Source organism: Ascaphus truei, chromosome 3, assembly GCF_040206685.1.
Source record: "Ascaphus truei isolate aAscTru1 chromosome 3, aAscTru1.hap1, whole genome shotgun sequence".
NCBI classification, from domain to species: Eukaryota; Metazoa; Chordata; class Amphibia; order Anura; family Ascaphidae; genus Ascaphus; species Ascaphus truei.
Genome location: NC_134485.1, coordinates 348,369,000 through 348,387,849, shown reverse-complemented (window position 1 = coordinate 348,387,849; position 18,850 = coordinate 348,369,000).

Genomic DNA, 18,850 nt, shown 5'->3' with positions numbered 1-18,850 from the left:
GGTGGCAGTTTTGGTCAATGTAGGAGGACGCGCACAGAGGTATGCAAGGGAGACTTGTTGTGGTGAAATTAAATAAGGCATTTATTGCGCCTGTTTCCTTAACATCAGGAAACCATCCAAACAAAGGGGTCAAACAAAGCTTCTATTCACATGGGAGTAGTCATAGTGAAACCTATGCAGTCCACAACTCCCTTTAGATAAGCATGTCTCCCAGCCCCAAACATATATCATGAAATGCGCAGATATAAAAAGTCTTATTGTTACGCCGGTGCTGCCCGCAGACCAGACCCGTTCCTTTCACTGAGGTGAGGAACGTATAGAGGCACGCACCCGCAGCAAAGGGAGCGTGTCCGGAGTGTGGTGATTTGGCGTTGCCAGGCCAGGTGATGTTTAGCTAGCAATACTTGCCGGTACCGGTGTAGAAATGCCGTCGTCGTTGCCGTTAGCCACGGTCAGGGATTGGAGAATTCCGGAAGGTCGTTGCCGTTAGCCAAGGTCAGGGATTGGAGAATTCCGGAAGGTCGTTGTCCAAGCAGGGGTCGAGAGCCAGAGGGAGACGTCCGCCAAGCCAAGTCGTAACCTGAGAGAATGAGAGAGAAAACGCCAGAGTAGTAATCCTAGTGGAAACTATGTCGAGCAATGAGTGATAGAAAGGACCGGCATTATAAAGTGTGGCTGACCAATCAGAGGTGAAGGCAGGCCTGGAGGACTGCGTGGAGCCATCCTGGATAGGTCCCCTTGATTGGCAGGCAGGTGAGGACTCTTGTTTTGACAGGAGATCCTATTACTGTGCTGGGGGCGGGTTTTCACTGCAAGAGCAGTGAATAAATTATCTTCACCAGGCGCACGCCCTGGCAACATGGCGGCCGCGTGAGAGGATGCAGGGACCCGAGGACGGCGGGGAACCCCCAGAACCGCCGGAGGTGAGTGACGCTGGCGAGGGACGCGCGCCACGGCAGCGGGGGTAAATGCAGGAGCAGAGGAACCATGGCGCGGACGCCGCGATCCCTGAATCCTCACAGTACCCTCCCCCCTCAGGATCGGCCTCAGGACGATCCTTCCATGGTTTTGATGGAAACTTCTTTCGGAAGCGTTTGAGGAGTCCTGGAGCATGAATATCTTTCAGGGGTACCCATGACCTCTCTTCGGGTCCAAAACCTCTCCAGTGTACCAAGAAGTGGACTTTACCTCTTCAAAGACGGGAATCCAGTAAAGCCTGTATCTCGTACTCTTCGTTACCCTGTACCATCACAGGATCTGGTTTAGAAGTGTGGTATGGAAAGAGTTTACTGGAGATGAATGGCTTGAGAAGCGAGGTGTGAAAGACATTCGTAATTCTCATGCTTTGAGGAAGTTGGAGTCGGAAGGAAACCGGATTTACCTGCTCCAAGATGGAAAAGGGACCCAGAAACCTAGGAGCCAATTTGAGGGAAGGAGTTTTGAGATGGATGTTCTTGGATGATAGCCAAACCTTGTCTCCGGTTTTGTAGATAGGTGCCGGACGACGGTGACGATCAGCCTGGGTTTTGGAAGACAAGGACGCTTTTTGTAGTGCAGATTGGATTCTGGACCAAGAGTCCTGTAGATGGGCAATATGCTCGTCCACGGCTGGTACTCCAGAGGAGTCTTTAGAAATAGGTAGGCGAGACGGATGGAATCCATAGTTGATAAAGAAGGGGGTCTCGCGGGTAGACTCATTCCTGAAAGAATTAAAGGTGAACTCAGCCCAGATAAGTAATTCTGCCCAGTCATCCTGAGAATTCGAGACGAAGCACCTTAAGTATTTCTCGAGGGATTGATTAACCCTCTCGGTCTGTCCGTTGGATTGAGGGTGATAACCAGAAGAAAAGGAAGATGAGATACCCAGTCTCTTGGTGAAATTTCTCCAGAACTTGGAGACGAACTGTGAACCCCGATCAGACACGATGGATATGGGAATCCCATGGATCCGAAAAATCTCTTTGGAGAAAATATCAGCTAGGGCGGGTGAGGAGGGTAATCCTTTGAGAGGGATAAAGTGTGCCATCTTGGAAAACCGATCCACTACCACAAGAATGGTATTCATGCCATTCGACCTAGGCAACTCCACAATAAAATCCATCGATATGTGGGACCAGGGACGCTCCGGAATAGGTAAAGGTAAGAGAAGACCCTGAGGTTTCTGACGAGGAATCTTGTTACGCGCACATACCGGACAGGACCGTGTAAATTCAAGAATGGTCTTTACCATATTGGGCCACCAGAAAGTGCGACAGATGAGGTCCAAAGTCTTCTTGAATCCAGGATGCCCTGCCAAACGGCGGCATGTCCCCAATCCAGTATTTCAGGGATGAATTTGGGTTCCACGTACAAGGAGTCTTTAGGAACAACCGGACCGATCGGAAGATTCTCTTGAGACTTAATGATCCTCTCATGATTCTTGAATGCTACAGCTGCTAAGATTCTTTGTTAGGAAGGATGGACTCGGTGGTCTTTTCTGATCTCTCTTCAGAAGAGTATTGCCAGGAGAGAGCATCCGCTTTGACGTTCTTAGTGCCGGGAATATATGAGAGAACAAAATTAAATCTAGAGAAAAATAACGACCAGCGGGCTTGGCGGGGACCTAAACGACGGGCATTCTCAATATACAATAAGTTTTTATGGTCCGTGAGAATAGTGAATGGCTCTTTAGACCCCTTCAGAAGATGTCTCCATTCTTGAAGAGCCAACTTGACGGCCAAAAGTTCCCTATTGCCCACGTCATAATTTCTCTCTGCAGAAGAAAACTTTTTGGAGAAAAACCCACAAGGATGAAGTTTATCCTGGGAAGAAAATTTCTGAGACAGAACCGCACCAGCCCCACAGTCCGAAGCGTCAACCTCTAGGGTGAATGGGAAATTCGTGTTTGGGTGTCGAAGGATGGGAGCAGAGACAAATATTTTGTTTCAGCGTCTCAAATGCCGTGACTGCCTCTGGAGACCAAGATGAAGGATCTGCACCTTTTTTGGTCAGTGCCGTGATAGGAGCGACAATGGTAGAAAAGTTACGGATAAACTTCCGGTAATAGTTAGAAAAACCTAAAAACCGTTGAATAGATTTGAGGGAATTGGGTTGCGGCCAATCCGCGACGGCTTTCAGTTTCTCTGGGTCCATGGCCAAGCCTTTGTTGGAGATGATGTATCCGAGAAAGGAGGTGGTAGACTGATGAAAAATGCATTTCTCCATTTTAGCAAACAACCGGTTCTCTCGGAGGCGTGAAAGCACAAACTTCGTGTGGATGATATGATCCTGTAAGTTTTGAGAAAAAATAAGGATGTCATCCAGGTAGACAATGACAAAGCGATTAAGAACGTCCCGAAATATATCATTGATGAAGTCCTGAAAAACTGCCGGTGCATTGCATAACCCGAAGGGCATCACTAGATATTCGTAGTGTCCGCTATGGGTGTTGAAGGCAGTCTTCCATTCATCGCCCTCACGGATGCGGATGAGGTTGTATGCCCCACGAAGGTCCAGTTTAGTAAAGAGGTTGGCCCCCTGAAGTCTATCAAAGAGTTCGGAGATGAGTGGGAGAGGATAACGATTCTTCACCGTGATATGGTTCAGACCCCGGTAATCAATACATGGTCTGAGAATACCATCTTTCTTTTTGACAAACAAGAATCCGGCCCCCGCAGGAGAATTGGGATGACGTATGAAGCCCCGCTTAAGATTCTCACGAATATATTCGTCCATAGCTTCTGTCTCGGGCAACGAGAGAGGGTAAGATTTGGCCTTAGGCAAGGTATAACCAGGTACCAGGTCAATCGGACAATCGGAGGAACGATGAGGGGGTAGAAGCTCAGACTGTGTCTTGCTAAAAACGTCCAAAAATTCCGCGTATGGAGAAGGTAACTCCCTCAGAGGACTGGATGTGTTGGCTAATAGAAAGGATGGTTGCTTGGTAGACAAAGAAGGTTCCTCTGACCTTGACCTCCAGTTAATAGGGTTAGGAGAAACCCAATCGATGAGTGGATTATGCTTCTGTAACCAGGGCAAGCCAAGCGTAATAGGTGTTCCCGGGGCATGAATAACGTCAAAGCCCAGAGTCTCTTTGTGAGAATGAGTAGAAAGGGTGATAGGTCCGGTCTCTAAGGAGATATAAGCCGGGGTGAGAGGCCGATTATCAATCCCGACCAAGGCAACGGGAGAGTTCTTCCTGGAAAGCGGAATCTGATTTTGTTCAGAAAAGGTTTGATCTATGAAGTTCCCGCCTGCGCCGGAATCGATAAATGCTGCTGTGGAGGTGCGGAAAGTCGGGCCTGAAAGGGAGACGGGAATAGTCAATCTTTTGGGAAGTTCCCTTCTGGGAGGGGGACAAGGAGATTCAGCACCCAGAGAGCGCCCCTTCGTACTCACTGGGCTTAGTCGTTTCCCAGAGATGGTGGATGGTTACGAGTGCGCTGCTCAGAAGATCCGCAATGATGGCACGACTCTCCAGTAGAGCGAAGTTGTCGTAACGGTGCCCGAGGTTGCTGAACTCCAAGTTGCATCGGCTCTGGGGCCTCCAGCGCCGGCAGCGGGGAAAAGACGGGTCTCTGGGTTGTAGAGAACCTGGAAAAGGAAGCACGGAAAGGCGTAGACCGGGGATGCTGACGCTGAGCGCGGCGTACCTGAAGACGCTGATCCATACGAATGGCCAGGGAGATGAGGTCCTCCAGTAATTCTTGCCTGGGTTGAGAAGCAAGTTCATCCTTCAAGGAATCCGATAGGCCTTTCCTGAAGACGGCGACTAAGGCCTCCTGACCCCAATGAGTCTCAGCTGCTATGGTTCTGAATTCCAAGGCGTATTGGCCCACAGGCCGACGTCCCTGTGTAAGCTCTAGCAGGGAATCAGAAGCAGTCTCTTGACGTGCGGGGGTATCAAAGACCTGTCGAAAGTCCCATCTGAAGGCCGCTTAATCGCGGGTAATATCAGGGCGTAATTCCCAGATCGGAGAGGCCCATGCCAGTGCATTACCTGTGAGCAAACTATATACGTAGGCTACCTTTTTCCGGCCAGTAGCATACAGCTGCGGAGCCATCTCGAACTGGATCTCACACTGGTTGAGAAAGCCACGACAGGCGTGGGGATCCCCTGCGTAGGGCCTCGGAGCCAGAATCTTCGGAACTGAGAATGAAGTGGAAGATAAGTCAGGCTGCGCCGGAGGTGCAGCTGCAGGAGGTGCCTGTAGAGAACGGTCCTGTACCTGTTGGGAGAGGAGAGCCACTTGATCCGTTAAGGCCTGGATTTGTTGGTACATGGCCGTCATCATAGAGTCCACATCAGTCTGGTCTTGTGGGCTCGACATAATGTTACGCCGGTGGCCGCAGACCAGACCCGTTCCTTTCACTGAGGTGAGGAACGTATAGAGGCACGCACCCGCAGCAAAGGGAGCGTGTCCGGAGTGTGGTGATTTGGCGTTGCCAGGCCAGGTGATGTTTAGCTAGCAATACTTGCCGGTACCGGTGTAGAAATGCCGTCGTCGTTGCCGTTAGCCAAGGTCAGGGATTGGAGAATTCCGGAAGGTCGTTGCCGTTAGCCAAGGTCAGGGATTGGAGAATTCCGGAAGGTCGTTGTCCAAGCAGGGGTCGAGAGCCAGAGGGAGACGTCCGCCAAGCCAAGTCGTAACCTGAGAGAATGAGAGAGAAAACGCCAGAGTAGTAATCCTAGTGGAAACTATGTCGAGCAATGAGTGATAGGAAGGACCGGCATTATAAAGTGTGGCTGACCAATCAGAGGTGAAGGCAGACCTGGAGGACTGCGTGGAGCCATCCTGGATAGGTCCCCTTGATTGGCAGGCAGGTGAGGACTCTTGTTTTGACAGGAGATCCTATTACTGTGCTGGGGGCGGGTTTTCACTGCAAGAGCAGTGAATAAATTATCTTCACCCGGCGCGCGCTGTTCAGGCGCGCGCCCGGGCAACATGGCGGCCGCGTGAGAGGATGCAGGGACCCGAGGACGCCGAGGATGGCGGGGAACCCCCAGAACCACCGGAGGTGAGTGACGCTGGCGAGGGACGCGCGCCACGGCAGCGGGGGTAAATGCAGGAGCAGAGGAACCAGGGCGCGGACGCTGCGATCCCTGAATCCTCACACTTATAAAGGAAAGTCTTATCTGTTCCTTGTAGTTGGAGGGAAAGTCTTCTCTGTTCCTGGGTTTCTACCTTTTCCTCAGGTTTGTCAGCATTCAGGTTTAGAAGTTTCCCCTGTGTCTTGCAAGCAGCTCTGCTACAGTATTTCTTCTGGCAGGCTCAAGACATCTGTCCCCATGGTCAGTCTCACAAGTTGTGAGACTCAGGCACAATCTCACTTCCTGTCTCAAAGGGAGGTTTTTCTAAGGAACCTAATCAGCCAGGTGGTGTTGGTTAATTGACTACCAGCAGTTAACCACCACACTGCTGGATTAGAGGCACATTTCCTGAACAGGGATAACTCCCCTGTTACAGTCAACAATAAAAATTCCCTTCAAACTTAAAGAAACAAGATAGGGAAGGCCGGTTTCTTAGGCTACACTTATAGTGCCGGCGACGGTCGCTGGAAAATCAAATAGAGATGACTTCCAGCGATCACGACCAATCCGTTGCGCCGTTGCATCGCGCTTACTATAAGCGCACGCGACGGCGGCAATACATTTGCTTTGCCGTGACGTCGCATCCCTGTCGCCATCGTCGGCACTATAGGCGCAGCCTTATTCTGGTTAGATAGAAAGAAAAGATAGCGCACTGCAAAAATAAAGGGCTAGAGGCAAAAAATATAAAAATATAAAAAGTCTTTAATTAAAGTGCATAATAGCCTAAGCTAAGGTGAACAAAAAAGAAACGCCTTAGGCGTGAAACGCGTTAGGGATACCTTTTTCTTTTTTGTTCACCTTAGCTTAGGCTATTATGCACTTTAATTAAAGCATTTTTTATATTTTTATATTTTTTGCCTCTAGCCCTTTATTTTTGCAGTGCGCTATCTTTTCTTTCTATTTTTACTGCTTTGTTGCTTGTTGGATCGACGCACGCCATTCCTGGATATTGTGGATTTCTGAGGAGATTTCATGTGAGTTTACTCATTCTCCTTGCCCTGTATAAAATGTAACTGTGTTTTTTTGATGTTTACATAGGGCTCCAAACCTATAGACCTGGGGGTTCCTTTAGCTTGATCTATGGGGTTGGTCTACCCTATGTAGTCTCACTTCCATATTTCCTAGTTAGATACCCCATTATTTAATATACAGGTCTATTATTATTAGGTTTTTTAGTGAGCCATGTCTTCCTCAAATGCACAGTAATTGGGGGTTTATTAATAATATATGTCCCACCCAGTTGCTAAATTGCTGCCATCTATTCCGGATTTTTGTAGCACCCATTGGGAGATTCATTTCGCTGTATTCTGGACATTATTCTGGTTGGAGAATAGCGTGGAAAAATATAACAGTCGCCAACATACAGTATATGCCCCAAATAAAAATGGTTCAGGGTTCTTTAGAGGCTTCTTTGCCACACTTGCAAAAATAGTGGAAGGTCAAATAATAATGGGAGGGAACTTTAATTTGTAGTTGGATGAAGATAGAGACCGAATGACTGCCCAACCAACCAAATATGCGAGGAGAGCAAAGACTAAAGTTTTAAAAAGAGAACTGGAGGCCATAAAGCTAGTAGACAGTTGGAGAGAATCTCATCCTCTAGAAAGAGAGTACAAGTTTTACTCTAGACCCAACGGATCCTATTCCAGGCTGGGTTATCTCTTTGTGAGCTCTAGTCTGGTGCCAAGAGTCAGAGACGCAAAGATCCATACCATAACTTGGTCTGATCATGCTCCAGTGGAGCTTGATCTTGATGGACTGGGCAATGGCTCAGGGAGAACTAGCTGGAGGCTGAATGATTCTTTACTAAATATTACAGAGGTTGCAGGGGACATAGGTCAGGAACTGGAATCTTTCTTCCAAATTAATATGGGGAGTGTGCCATCTATCACAACGGTGTGGGAGGTACATAAAGCTACGATAAGGGGGAAAGTTATCGCAATAGCATGGGCTAGGAAGAGGGAATGAGACAGGAGGATATGTTACCTTCAGACAAAATTGGAGAAACTGTCAACAATACATAAAGAGAATCAATCAGTCGAGGGCTTGAACATCCTTAGAGAGACCAGAGTGGAACTTAATGTTTTTGCTGGTGTCAAGGTCTGAGCAGGCTATCAGGTGGACTATAAGAAGGTACTATTAAAAAGCCTATAAGGCTGGCACGCTCCTGGCAACTAAATTAAGAAATGTACAACCAAAGCCGGGGGTACAGTCGATACGACAGCAATCGGACCTTCTGACGTCCAACCCTAAAAAAATCCTAGAAAAATTCCACAAATTTTATGCTAAATTATATCATGGGAAGAAGGCTGTGCTCGACAAGCATTCAGAAAAGAAAACAAAATAATCTATTGCCTCATTAAACCTTCCAAAAATAACATTTGCACAAAAAGAGAAGCTTAATCAAAGGATAACAATGGAGGAACTTCTCCTGGTAATTAAAAACTTGAAACCAAACAAAGACCCCGGGCCGGATGGCTTCTCCAATATTTATTACAAAAAATTTGCTAAAATTATCTCCCCTCATCTGCTAAATTTATTTAACTCAATATTGGTAGACTCCACTTTCAACCTGTCAGGAATCCACTCCTGGCTTTTCTCGTAGCCTTTCAGGGTGCTGTTGTTCTCACTAATTCCCTCTTTACAATCAACAGCAGCTGTGCAGGCTATCACTGCAACCTAGCCTTGTACTCAGTCATTGGAGCAGTGCCCTCACACCCTCCTCCTGGGATTGGCCCGCTGGCCTTTAAATACTGCATTCCCACAATCCCTCTCGGCCGAGCATAATCCTTCTTGGATGTTATCTGTGTTTTGCCACAAGCCTCCTGGCTTGTTATCTCTCATTACTAATCTCTGTTATTTATTGTTCCAGTTCGTTGTACTCGTTTCTGTTTCCTAGTAGCCTGCAGCTACTTCGCTCAGGCCTGGGTTCCTCTCTTCTCTGAGAGCCTGGACCCTGCAACCTGCTGCATACTCCTCTTGCAGAGGTTGCTGTTTTGACCCCGTAGCCTGCTGCTCTTTCTTCCTTCGCAGAGGCCAGCTTAAACTTCCACGCTGAAGCACCCCGGAGACCTGCTGTGTGCTATCTCCCTGGAGCCTGCAATCTGCTGCTTCTACCCTTAGCAGAGGTTGCTGTTTGGACCCCGTGGCCTGCTGCTCTTTCTCCCTTCGCAGAGGCCAGCTTGAATTCCTGAGCTGAAGCATTGGTTTTCCAGTGCTGCTTGGTGGTGTGCCCTCTCCGGTCAGCCTTCTTTCTGCTGAACTCTGGTCAGTCTTCTCCTCGCTGAGACCGGTGCCATGGGCCGTGGACACCACTCGCGCAGACCCCGCTCCCGCCCCGTAGCTACTATGCTGAAGCAGGAGGACCTGCTTGATTTCCTGTTGCCGATTCCTTGCTACGACTACAACTACCCGGATGTCTTCTATCCCGACCCTGGTTCGGCCATCGACTGTCCTGTCTTCTCCTACCCCGACCTTGGCTCGTTCAACGACTACGCTGACCTCTCTAGTCCTGAACCCGGCCTGTTTAATTATGAACTTCGCACTCCGGACCAGTCTGTGCGGTCTAAGGTCGGTGATTTTATAACCCAACCTCAGCCCCGCAGTCCGGCCCCGGTTTGTGGCGAGCACAGGCGTAACAAAACCTCTCTCCAAATATGCTTCAGGCATCAATAGCTTTGATTCCCAAAGAAAGCAAGGATCCTATGATTTGTGGGAGCAACCGTCCAATATCTTTAATCAACTCAGAAATTAAGATATTTTCTAAAATTCTAGTGAACAGACTCATCACAATTCTCCCTTCTCTTATACATGGTGACTAGGTGGGTTTCATCCCAGGACATCAGGCAGCAGACAACATTAGACGGATTGTACCCACAATTGATCTCACTCAAAGATCAAAAATCCCTTCGCTCCTGCTCAGCCTTGATGCAGAAAAAGCCTTCGACCGAATTGATTGGAAATATATGTGAAAAACCCTGCAATCTTTTGGATTTGAGGGCCCTTTTCTCACGGCAATATTATCTCTATATAAGCATCCGACAGCTAGAGTGATAAGTAGTGGGGCCTCCTCAGAACTAATTCAAATTAAAAGCGGAACAAGTCAGGGATGCCCCTTATCGCCACTGCTATTTGCCCTGAGTGCGGAGCCTCTGGCGACCCAAATTAGGGGTAACACAAATATTACCGGCCTGCAGGTAAGCAACCAAAATTATAAATTGGCACTGTTTGCGGACGACATTATTCTTACACTAGCAAACCCATTGACATCTCTTCCCAATTTATTTTCCAACCTGACCAATTTTAACAAGCTCTCAGGCTTCAAAACAATCTGAAGCCCTCAATATCAACCTCCAGGGAGAAACAGTTAAGTTACTCAAGCTCAACTTTGACTTTAAATGGCAAAAGCAGGCCTTAAAATACCTAGGAGTTTTTTTGACCAGGGATTATCCCTCTCTATACAAGGCCAATTACCCATGCCTCCTCAGGATACTAGCAGCGGATCTCAAAAAGTGGTCCAACTTCAATATCTCCTGGATAGGAAGGGTTCAGTCTGTAAAAATTAACCTTCTTCCCAGGATGCTCTATCTATTCCAAACTCTTCCTATACCAGTTAACAATTCGGACATAATAAACACCCAATTACTCATAAACAAATTTATATGGAATAATAAGAGGGCAAGAGTTAACAAAGGAATTCTCATTTACCCAGCGACTGCAGGGGGTCTGGGTTTACCGTGCTTGCTGTCCAAATATAGGGCGGCACAAACAGGTAACTTGGTGGCTTGGCACACTAATCCTGGCCTGAGAAGATGGATGGCACTGGAATCAGCATTCATACACTCAGTTGAGATAGTCAATATACTTTGGCTACCCTTAAATAATAGGCCACCGGCTCTCAACATACCCCCGACAATCGCACACTCTGAAGATCTGGGACAAACTCAAATTTAAGTACAAGCTGGTGTCCAAAAACTCTCAATGAACTCCTTTATGGGGGAACACAATTTTTTCTCCAGGTCAAGACAGGCAATTGTTCTCCAACTGGGCAAAGACGGGAATAAGTAGATTAAGGGATCTAAGCAAAGAAGGTAGAATGGTGCCGTTTGATCAACTGATTTTGAAAAAGGGAATCCCATCAAGAGAATTATTTCGTTGTCTCCAGATTAGGGCTTTTTATGCTAAAACCAATCCGCCCGACTCAGAGTCAAGGTTCGAACGGATATATATGGAGACAGAGACACAGAGAGGCCTAACTTCAAAATTATATGAGATTTTCTTTGTCCCTAGTGCTGCGTCCCTGGAGAAACACAACTATATTAAACTATGGGAAAGGGACATGGGCCGAAGAACTGGAGGTTGATGATTGGATGATATTTTCAATGAAGTGGCAAGCTGCTCCATTTGCACAACTGTGAATGAAAATGCATACAAAGTAATGCTACAATAGTATAGAACTCCTATAGCTATGTCCAAATATATACTAGGTTACTCACCCCTATGCCAAAACGTGTGTAGAGAGAGCCACTTTTAGCTACATGTGTTGGTCCTGCCCTCGTACAGCTGAGCTTTGAGTCCAGATTCACAATTGGATACAGGAGATTCTGGTCATAGAGATACCATTGGACCCATAGTTATTTCTCCTGAATAGACCCACCATGTGTCTCTCGAGGGCAGAAAACAAATTGATAACTCAAAGCCACCGCCAGCAGGTGCAAAATTGCTGAGGTCTGGATCCAGAATAAAGTTCCATCCATACCAATCATAAAAGACAAAATATGGTTTAGGTGCCAAATGGTGAAGCTGACTAGTCTTTTTAATGATACCTGTGTTAATTTTCAGAAGGTAACCCATGGTTGTTATCTGTAGATAATTTAGGCATAAATTCGGCATCGGTTTTGTTGTAATGCAGACCAGGTCCGGTTTACTCAATGAAATGCAAATGTAGAGGGTGTGAGAATTCGGCAGATAGGAATGTTAAATATGATGTATAAGGATGCTTCGGTACTTACCCTCTCCCCGCCTGCCCCCCTTTTTATTTTATATCACTTGTGTTCAGTTTCCATCCCCTCCCTTCCCTCCCTTCACAAAAATGTAAAGGAAATGTATGTAAAATTGTTATGAAAACTTGGAATAAAATACAAGTTTTAAAAAAAAAATGTAATTCAGACTTGTTTTTAAAAAAAATATGCTACAAGTATTTTCTTATACTACAGAACTGATTCATTTTAAAAAAAAACATACATGTAGGACATTGCTTGGACTGTAGCTTTAAGATACTTTGTCTTCTCGATCAATGAGTCACTAATTCCATTTCTGTTATGAGCAGCGGGACCATCCACATTGCAGTCACTATTCAGGAATATGCATGACGTGACTAAAGGCTGTTTCAACCTGTACCTTGTAATGGGGGATCTCTTGGAGTCGAGGACCCCCATCATCCTATTGTACAGGGTTGTTTTCCCTACAGGTCCATGTTTAACAACAAGAGGGCCTGTGAGAGCACTTTTTCCCACCCTCTGAGAGTATGCAATGCTGTGAGTTCTTTCATCAGCTCCTTCAGCAACCTATTGCGGCGTTCAAACAGACCGCTGCTTGTGGGTGGTAAGGTATATAGTCCATTGTACTCCATTGTTCTTTGCCCATGCCTGGACCATAGATCCAGGGAAGTCTGTACCCTGATCTGATTGGATCGCTTCAGGAATTCCATATGCTAGGACCACCGGTTGGAGAGCTTTAATGGTAGCTCTTTGGTCTGCTCGTTTACTGGTGTAGGCCTTGATGACCCCAGAAAAAGTGTCCACCATGATGCAACAGTACAGTACCCTATACAGTCAATCTGCCATATTTGTCCTGTTTCATCTCCACATCTGAGGGTCCATTGGCCTTTTTCTCAATAGGTAATTTCTTGATTTCTGAGCAGAGGTCACATCCTTCTCTGGTGGCGGTGACCAGATCTCAGGTCACTGGAATCTCTCTGGCCATCGCCCATTCATATGAAGCTTTTCTTCCTCAATTGCTGGCTCTTTTATGCGCCCAGCGGGTCAGGATATACAGAACTGGATCTGTGGCTTTCGTGGGCCAGGATTTTGCCCATTTATCCACCTCTTCATTGAATACATCTTCCGCATGGCACTGACATGCCCGATGGAGATGTCTCTAGTCTGTGCTTGCATCCAGATATATTCCCACATCACTGCTCACTTTCCCTCACCACTGATTCACTTTCCATGTGGGCATCCAGGTGGTGCAGGCTTTAAAGCAGGCCCAGCTATCTACGTAGATGTGTACGTGTCCGGCAGTCTCCTCCAGTACCATCACAAACGCTTTGAGTTCTGCATACTGCCTTGATCCACCTGTCCCTTCTTCTTGGAGAATGTCATCCTTTTCTGGGTTATAGGCGGCGGACACCCTGTGCCGTCCTTGGTATGTTAATACAGCGGATCCATCGGTGAACCTGACACAGGGGAGGGGTCAACTATAGTTACCATTATCCCCTGTACATCTTTCAGGCTTTCATATGTTACCAGGCTGGCTATTTGTTGAGATAGCTTTTTCAGCTCCCTGGGTTGGATTCCTCCCCTCTCCTATAGGTACCATTTCCACTTCGGCATGGTAGCCTGTTGTGCAACATTGCTGTGGGCCAGCAGGCCCGGATCTCGTACCCACGCTCCTATGGGTATGTCAGTTCTTACTGTAACTTCGTCCTGTGAAGTGATTCATTCCACCGCTTGAAGGGCCATGCAGGCCGCAAACAACATCTTTTCAAGTGTGGTATACAGTTGTTGGGCCTCTGTGAGTTGCTTTGACCAGAATCCCACCGGCATCTGCACATGCTGCTTCTGGTTGCCTTTACTGATTTCCTGATATAGTCTCCAGGACATCACATTGTCGGTGCAGGTAACATCCAGCTTGAAAGGATTACCTGGCTTAAGAGGGCCCAAACCTTGATGTTGCAATATGCCCTTTTTAGCTGCTTGGAAGGCACTCTGTTGTTCTGCCCCCCACAAGAATTGTGACTTCTTGGGGGTCATATTGTAGATGGGCCGCAATATCAGTCCCAAATGAGGTATAAAATGCCTCCAAAAACTCGAGGCTTCTTTGGAGGTCTGTGGGGTGGGTGTCGCAGTGATGGATTCCAACTCTTTAGAGGGGATCTGGCGAGTGGGCCCAGACCATACCATACACAAAAACTGTACTTCTGGGGTCCTGCGCCTTCTGTTTATAGTCCAGCCTCTGTCAGTCATATGGGTCATTACAGTCCTGAGGTCTGCCTCCACCTGTTCTTCAGTTCCAGTCAGCATCACATCATCGATTTAGTGAAACACTTTAGCAGACAGTGTTAGGGTAGCCAGGTCTCTTGTCACTATTCCATGACATATGGGTGGTGAGTGCTGATATCCTTGCAGGACCACCTGGAAGGTGAACTGGCGGGCTTTCCAGGTAAAGGCAATTGGTCCTGTGAACTGGCGCTGAAATGAATACCAAAGAAGGCATTTGCCAAGTCAATCACAGCGTGACAGGCCCCCGCATCCCTAGCCAATTGTTCCACTAATGTAACCATGTCGGGTATTGCAGCGGCCAATGGGGGCCTGACATCACAGCGGGAATGATGGTAACTTCTGCTCCAGTGTCTACCAGTGATAACATTATTTGACCCTTTTTCTGTCTCTCCCACCAGATCTGTATCTTTACTTATGGGCGTCTGTCCCTATTAATGATACATATCTTCAGGGTCAAGTGAAGGGACATGCCATCTTGTCATAAGGGTTGGGAACCACCCAGTCGGTGGGTCCCGGTTTGTCAGCTTCCCTCATCTTCTCCCAGGGATAAATTCCAATCCTAATTTTTCTGGGAGGTCAGGGATCAATAACTGTGGGGGGGGGCCAAAGGTGTGGACCCCACAGAGCTATTCTCACTGTCAGTCTTATAAACCTTGGGTGGATCTGGTCATTGGGTGAAATGATGGTCACGTTTTAACCTATTCCACAGTGTCAGTAAGTCAGATGTGGGTTTGCGGTCTATACTTTCTTTCTTATGCCCCGCTCTTAACAAATCTACCCACATTTGCCTACGGATCACCCTAATACATGTCCCTTGGTCCTCTGACTCTTCCCCTGCCTCACCTGCATTCCAAGCCCGCACTCGGTCCTGATCCCGATCTCTATCTCTGTTGTCTCATCAATGTCTTCTAACTGACTAACTAGGGTTGCTGCCTCCTAAATATCAGCTGCCCCCCCTCTCCACCCCACCCTCCCACAATACCTAATACTGCTATAAGGGGAGCTTTCCACTGCTTTTAAAAACTACTGTACTGTTTTTAAAAACTTGGTACGATGTCCAGTAGTGAAGGGTTCCACATCAGGACCGTTCCACTGAATGGTGTACCTGATCCCTTCCAATATATCTAATTGTCTTAGTCGTCGCACACCTTCCTGAAGCCTTCCCCATGGCTCAGAGGGGAACAGCTCAGCAGTTTAACGAGTGCTCGCTATAAACAGGATGGGGCTGCGAGGCTGAGGTGAGGATTTGCAAACACCAACCTGAAGCCGAGGGGCCACGTCCAGTGTGCAGGTCCATCGTCATGTAGCCAGGTCAGGGTTTGGAGAGGTAAGGTAGTAGATATACTCACCGTGATCGTATGGGAGACTGAAGGGTAGATGAGGTCACTTAGCCGAGGTCGAGGGTAGTAAAAGGTAGAGTGGTAGATATCCAAACCAAGGTTGAGGGTTGCAGTCCGGGAAGTAGGGTAGAGGTCTGTGGTCAAGGTAACTGGAATGCAAGGCAAGATAATGCAAGACAAGCAATGCAGGGTACGACAAGCAGATGTTTGTGGACAGCACTCCGTCACTAGGTAGAGATTACTATGCTCGGCTGATTTAGAGCAAGGATCACTGAGGATATAAAGGTCAGTGAACCAATCGAATGAGAGGTACACAGCAGCTGCAGATGATTGAATCTTGATTGTAGAGCCAATCCAAGACAAAGAGCACAGCTGAATACGATAATCACTATCATACTACTTGATCGTCACGGGCAGAGTTAGCACTGCAGGTGTCCTAAATGAATCAGCTGTTCTGTGTCAGTGCTAACTTGTGTTTGGATCCTGCACTTGACAACATCTGGGTGGCACCTGCGAACTATCTGTCAGTGCGAAGTGCGTCAACGGGGAGCATCACGAGACACTTCACAGAGGCATGACCTAAGCCCGATCCTCACAAGCAGTTTCTGTATACACCTCTCGCACTGCTGTTAAGGTCAATAACATGAGGCTGAACTCATTCATCGCCTGCACGTTATCATTCATAATTCCGGCGGTTGTAATCGGTCTCATTGCCTGTCGCACTCTACTGTCATTGGTGACATTTGAGTGACCTCCTTTATTGTTAATAAAATCCCATGAGTAAAGACACTGACTGGCACTGAGTATGAGCAGGGGGAGCCTGGTTCAATTCCCGGTGTCCTCCTTCTGATCTTGGGCAAGTCACTTTATCTCCCTGTGCCTCAGGCACCAAAAACATAGATTGTAAGCTCCACAGGGCAGGGCCCTGTGCCTGCAAAATGTATCTGTAAAGCGCTGTGTAAAACTAGCAGTGCTATACAAGAACATTATTATTATTATTATTATTAATAACCTTTTTTCTCACTGCCTGTTTGTTGCTTTCGTAGACATAACAACACATTTCTCCTCCATGCTCTCAGCATGCCGGACAGCCGTCATCAGACATTCATTTGTCAAATGAATCAGATCCCTAAGGGCCTGTACGTCAGATTTAGCAGCAATTAATTCACATTGCAACTCGCATACTGCTTGTAACATGATGCAACCCACCTGAGTTGCAGCCTTCCGCTCATGCTTTTTGTACCCTGATATATCTAATCTCCTTGTCATGTCGCTCAAAGCATACGCACTCGCTGGATGTTTACTGAATTCCCATGTTTTCTTGCCCATGTTTACTGAATTCCAGGGCTATAGATATCTATGGATCTGAAATCCAGTCAGGCAATTTCACAGAGACACTTCCTCTCTTGGTACCAAAAATACTCTTTCTGCTAAACATTTTGTTATACAATAGCACGCTACTGCAACAATGATAGCAAGCTGACTTCCAATACCAATGATATTATTCACATGCATTCAGAGTGACAAAAACAACCCTTCTCGCAGCGCCAATTGCGCTAACAGGAAATACAGATTTCACTGACAGAGAAAATACTTATTCGGAACGGATTGTTGATCCCACTCACAAGCACATATGAACACACCAACGCCAGTTGTTAGTCAGATACAATTTGTTGGTTACTTAGCTTCGGATAAACTTCAGGATCTTACTGCAAGCATGATACCATATGTAGACAGACAGAGAACCCCCATTCCTGGTAGATGTATCTTCCTGTGGTCACTTTGGTCCCGCACGCAAAGCTACCAAGCTTATATCATGCCACGGACAAGGGTCTGACTAATCATGTGCCCAGAACAAACGCATATAGTTTGAATTCATGAAACAAGGCTCAGGAACTGGGGGCCACTGGTGCCTTTCGAAGCTAACAACACATAACGTTTGTGTAACTTGACATGTTATTCCAGACATAATATCAGCCACCGTAGACATTTTAGTAAGATACAAAAAAGTTAACTCATTATGGGCCTTATGCACTTAGGAGAGGGGTAGGCAACATGCGGCTCTTTCCGCTCCTACTTGCGGCTCTCTGCAGGTTGACGACCCCCAGCTGCTTTTGCTCTCCCTTACTATCCTGGCGGTGGCTGCGGGAGAGGGGGGAGGGGGAGGCGGCTGCCGGGCCTCTTGTTGCCACTGGACTTGATGTCTCCATAGCTGCTTGCCTGCCTCTCTCCTGCATTGGGGGGGGGGGGAGTGGTTGTATGTTAATGCTTATATAGTATATACCTATTAGTGTGTGTACAGTATACAGTTAGGTCCGGAAATAATTGGACACTGATACAAGCTTTGTTATTTCGGCTGTGTACCAAACTAAATTCAAGTTACAGTTAAATAATGAATATGGGCTTAAAGTGCAGTCTATCCGCTTTAATTTGAGGGTATTCACATCCAAATTGGAGGAAGGGTTTAGGAATTACATCTCTTTAATATGTAGCCCCCTCTTTTTCAAGGGACCAAAAGTAATTGGACAATTGACTCAAAAGCTGTTTCATGGACAGGTGTGGGCTATTCCTTTGTTATTTCATCAACAATTAAGCAGGTAAAAGGTCTGGAGTTGATTCCAGGTGTGGCATTCGTATATGGAAGCTGTTGCTGTGAACCCACAACATGCGGTCAAAGGAGCTCTCAATGCAACTGAAACAGGGCATCCTTAGGCTGCAAAAAAAAAGTCCATCAGAGAGATAGCAGGAACATTATGAGTGGCCAAATCAATAGTTTGGTACATTCTGAGAAAAAAAGAACGCATTGGTGAGCTCTGCAACACAAAAAGGCCTAGACGTCCATGGAAGACAACAGTGGTGGATGATAGTAGAATCCTATCCATGGTAAAGAAAATGTCCTTCACAACATCCAGCCAAGTGAAGAACACTCTCCAGGAGCTAGGCATATCATTATCCATGTCTACCATAAAGAGAAGACTTCACGAGAGCAAATACAGAGGGTTCACCACAAGGTGCAAACCATTCATAAGCCTCAAGAATAAAAAGGCCAGATTAGACTTTTCCAAACAATATCTAAAAAAGCTAGCCCAGTTCTGGAACAGCATTCTTTTTACAGATGAAACTCAGATCAACAAGTACCAGAATGATGGAAAGAACAA